We start from the raw sequence: 5,012 nt of genomic DNA, 5'->3' as shown, positions 1-5,012 counted from the left end.
GAACCCCGTTAAGATTCCACGCTAAATTTGCCGCTGAGTCAACCCCTCGATCAACTATAATCTATCTTAGGTCCCCATTATTTGGAAGAAAGCACAGGTCACACCCGTTTGCAAGAAGGGTGGGTCGCGATGGGTAGTTGCACGGCCTAAGGCACCTTGCCACGATTCACGCGGCTCCCCCCGTCGGAGGTTCGACTCCTCCCTCGGGTATGGATGTGTGTATTGTCCTTAGCGTAAGTTAGTTTAAGTCAGATTAAGTAGTGTGTAAGCCTAGGGATCGATGACCTCAGCAGTTTGGTCCCATAGGAACTTACCACAAAATTAGAATCAAAATCAAGGAGGGTGATCCACAAAACTACCATTCAGTATCCTTGACATCGATTTGTTGTAGAATCTTAGAACATATTCTGGGCTTAAACATAATGAGGTGTCTCAAACAGAATGACCTCCTCCATGCCACCTAGAATGGATTCTAAAACATTTAACATGCAAAATCGAACTCACACTTTTCTCATATAACCTACTGAAAGCTTTGGATCAAGGCAGTCACGTATATACAGTAACTTTTTATTTTCAGAAAGCACTTGTTTCAGTACCACACCTACAAGTATTGTCGAAAGTACGATCATATAGGGTATCAAACTATATTCGTGTCTGGATATGGAGCACGCAGCATATTATCTTGAACGGAGAGTCGTCGTCAGATGTAGAAGTGACTTTGCTTGTGCCCAAGTGAAGTGTGTTGGGACCCTTACTACTCATGTTCTATGTCAATGATCTTGCACATACTGTTAATAATAACCTGCGAATTTTTGCAGACGATACAGGTCTCTATAACGAGGTACTGTCTGAAAGAAGTTACATAAATATTCAGTCAGATCTTGGTAAGATTTCACAGTCATGCAAAGATTGGTAACTTGCTTTAAATGTTCAGAAATGTAAAATTGTGCACTTCACAGAACGAAAAAACGTAGTATCCTATGACTATAATATCTCTAGTATGTTGCTCAAGTGTGTGAAACCTATAGAAAATAGGACTAACAGGGGATAATGAATGTATATAGAGAAGGGCAGCGCGAATGGTCACACGGTTGTTTGACCCATAGGAAAGTGTCACAGAGATGCTGAAGAAACTGAACTGGTAGACTTTTGAAGATAGACGAAAACTATCCCGAGAAAGTCTGCTTACAAAGTTTCAAGAACCGGTTTTAAATGAGGAATCCAGGAATACACTACAACCGCGTGCACATCGCTTCCGAGGCTTTTTCTTTCTTTTTATTATAGATATTTATTTTCTTAAGGACCCCATTTTCCTCCGTAAAGTTTTGTTAAGTATTTAATTTCTCTGGGATTCCACTCAGTTACCGTTCTGACAACCCAATAACAACACCGTCCACGTACAATGGAAATGCACGTACCCGCTAAACTACACTCGAACATCGCACCAGGCCAATGCCTCAAACTCAGTCCAAATACAAGGCGCTCTTCCTTTGATGTACCGCCATCCAGTGGATGGCGTTCGCCGCTTTGCCGCGCACCTTCCAGACGACGCACCGTATCATAGCTACAGCTGACTCGTTGTTCAACTGGTCTTGTTGCTTATAATGAGCTTAAGGCTACAAAAATGAAACTTATTATAGGTGACACTACGAAATACCTTGCATAATAATGTTTGACGTACCTCAGAAAGGTCTCCTACACATATTGTTGACGGCAGCAGTTAAGTCAGTGAACACAATGACGTTTTTAATCGATTTTGAAAAATGGCCGTGATGAGGCGAGATAAGTCACTGGCGTGTTTAGAGGACACATGAGTCTCTTTAAAGCCTTTATGCATAATATTTAGTAATCTATGGGCTGGCAATTTTCGACGATCTCGGTGGGTCTGTCTGGTTTAAGAAATGTGAAAACTTTAGCACGTTTTATTGGAAGGTGATGGTAAACGTAAGTGTTCTAAATTTCCAGCACGGAGTAGAAATGTAGACTGTACCCAGACGGAGCTTGGGGGTTGGCACGTATAGTTTCAGTCCACCAGTATCGATGTCAGCCACATTGAAAGGGAGAGAAAGTTCCTCATTTACAGTGCGTGTTCTCTTTATGTACTGTCCGGGTTGTTTAGAGCTTTTGGCTTGATTACAGTATAGAAAGCTATTCAGTCAGTGGAGAGATCAACCAGACTGCATGTCGTTTAGTTACAACCCCCAAGTTTATGTGACATTGATCGAGGGTTATTGTTTGATTAAGTAATGTCCACGTTTGCTTCTGGTTTCGACCGATTCTTGCTGCAAACATCCTCTGCTATCAAATTGGTACGAAAGGAGAGGCACTTAAGAGTTTTACATCCCATGCATATAATTATTCCGATTTGCAAATTAAGCTTCACTGTTTTAAATTACAATCAAATTATTTCGTGTTGTGACAATTTATTTACACTGTATTCATTAGCTTATGAGTCAAACACCACATATTAAATCATTCAAATCAAAGAATGTACAGTCAAAACCACTATCTTTACAATCACATTTCCGTAGGAGCGCTTTCTAAAGCCCTTTTGTATCACAAAAATGTAGAGTTCGCTGCGTCGATGTTGTAAACACGTACAGAAAAATTATGAGGGCGTGCTGAAAAGTAATGCCTCCAAAATTTTTATGTGAAAACTCTCAAAGAAAACAAAAATTATTAACATTCTACATCTTTACTCTTCATGTCTACATATTATCAGCCCTCTGCCGTTAGAAGGCTCCGAATTGTAGCATGTCACATGGCGATGTGTATCGTAACTATATCGGTCCGTGAGAAAAAGAGTGCCGTAGTTGAGTTTCGATCTGGAAGTTTTCGGCCACACATAGAGCTCCCTCTCCTTCAGCATGAGAACGCCAGACCACGCACGAGCGCAGAGACATTTGCAACAATCCGTTCACTGTCATCGGTCTTCCTCCATACAGCCCTGTCTTGGCCCCACCTGATTTTCATCTGATTTCAGAACTTAGGGCCGGCCGGAGTAGCCGTGCGGTTCTAGGCGCTACAGTCTGGAGCCGAGCGATCGTTACGGTCGCAGGTTCGAATCCTGCCTCGGGCATGGATGTGTGTGATGTCCTTAGGTTAGTTACGTTTAATTAGTTCTAAGTTCTAGGCGAATGATGACCTCAGAAGTTAAGTCGCGTAGTGCTCACAGCCATTTTTGAACCAGGACTTAGACAACACTTTCGACGAATTTACTTTGATAGAGGTGAGGTCGCTGCTCCGTCAACAAAATCGATCATTCTACGGTGACAGTATCAGCAAACTGGTCTGTCGTGAGGTAAGTGTGTTCATCGCCAGAGTGACTGTGTTGGCAAATAAATACGAAGACATGAAGAACAAAGATGTAGAATGTTAGTACGTTTGTTTTATTTAAAAAGCTTTACGCGTTTCCACGAAAAAATTCGGAGGCGTTACTTTCCAGTTCATTTTCGTAGTTTACATGCATCAGTGAGTTTCTTTCTCGTGTCCCCACCCCCGTTCCAACATCCTTGTGAAATATAACTTTTACGCGATCCAAGTGCAAGAAAGAAATCAACTGAAACATGTCCAGCAGTCTTGCTGTGCTGGAAACTTATGACTTGGAATATCTCTTGCCAACCATATACTTGAAAGCAGCACTTGCGACTACAGCGTTGTAGGCAGTGTGTCCATTGTGCTGAACCCGCATCGTTTTATGCATCTCAAAAGTTTATCAGCTAATAGTCATGTTTAAATCTTGATCAAGAAACGATTTTAATTTTGCCCTTCGTACCACAGTCAACGAAGCAACTGTTAATCAGTTATTGTGCAATAATGCCACACCACAGATTCTATGGCCATTGCAAACAGTAGACATTCAGTTGGGCTACAGCCTCACAACAGGGCGGAGTTCAGCAGCACCAGCTTACCGTTTGTATACACGCTGTATACATCGTTTAAGAATGGTTCAAATGGCTCTGAGCACTATGCGACTTAACTTCTGAGGTCATCAGTCGCCTAGAACTTAGAACTAATTAAACCTTACTAACCTAAGGACATCACACACATCCATGCCCGAGGCAGGATACGAACCTGTGACCATAGTAGTCGCTCGGCTCCAGACTGTAGCGCCTAGAAACGCTGGCCACTCCGGCAGGCTACATCGTTTAATTAAGTGGTGTTCTTGCATGCGAAGTGAAAAGTATTTTATTTATCTGTTTTCAGCAGTACTGTATATTTTGTTGCAAGAGACTGTGTAGTTTTCAACAGTTTGTGTAGTCAGTTAACTTTGTAGTGATGTCTTCTGCCACAGCAGTCGTTATTGTTTCTTTATTTATTTGATTCCGCGACCTATTTGCAGTTACTTGTCTACCAGTGAACGGTGAACTAGGGTCGATGAAAGGTTTAGTGTTTAATAGTACATTGCGTTGTTTTGTTTTTTATGTTTGGAAGTACAAATCCTTGTCCAAAAGACAACAGGGCTTATTTTTACCCATTGTTTTCATTTGAATTTTAATAGCAAGATGGAGAGGGAGTCTGCATGCTGTGTGTGGACGCACGAGGAGCTGGCCCCAGTTCGCGGGCAGTTGAAGACGCCTATGGCTACGGTCAGCTGTCTGCAGGCTGCTGTCTCGGGATGTAGCGGCAGCGGAGAAACTGGCGCGTCGCGCGTCGCGTGTCGTTTGCGCTGGCCACGAACTCTGCTGCCGAAGTATCTTCCAGCGTGCCCGATGCGGAGGAAACGCGCTCACTGCAGAGGGATTGGCAGGTTGTAACGCGTTCGCATCGGTTGAGACAAACAGCGAACAGCCGTCTGAACTCGGCTATTCACGCTGTGAGTGGACACATAACCGCTCCTTCAGTGGGGTCCGAGCAGGCACACGGGGGAAGGGGTTTGATAATTATCTGGTGTTCAAATGTTAGGCGCTTGTGAAGCCCCTCATTGAAATGGTGTCCAGGACTGGATGGAAGACCAATGTGCACTCGATGTTTCTGCCGGATGGGAAGGGGGGGGGGGGGGGGGGAGGGGC

This window comes from Schistocerca gregaria, chromosome X (genome assembly GCF_023897955.1).
Source record: "Schistocerca gregaria isolate iqSchGreg1 chromosome X, iqSchGreg1.2, whole genome shotgun sequence".
NCBI classification, from domain to species: domain Eukaryota; kingdom Metazoa; phylum Arthropoda; class Insecta; order Orthoptera; family Acrididae; genus Schistocerca; species Schistocerca gregaria.
This window is presented reverse-complemented; position numbering follows the sequence as displayed.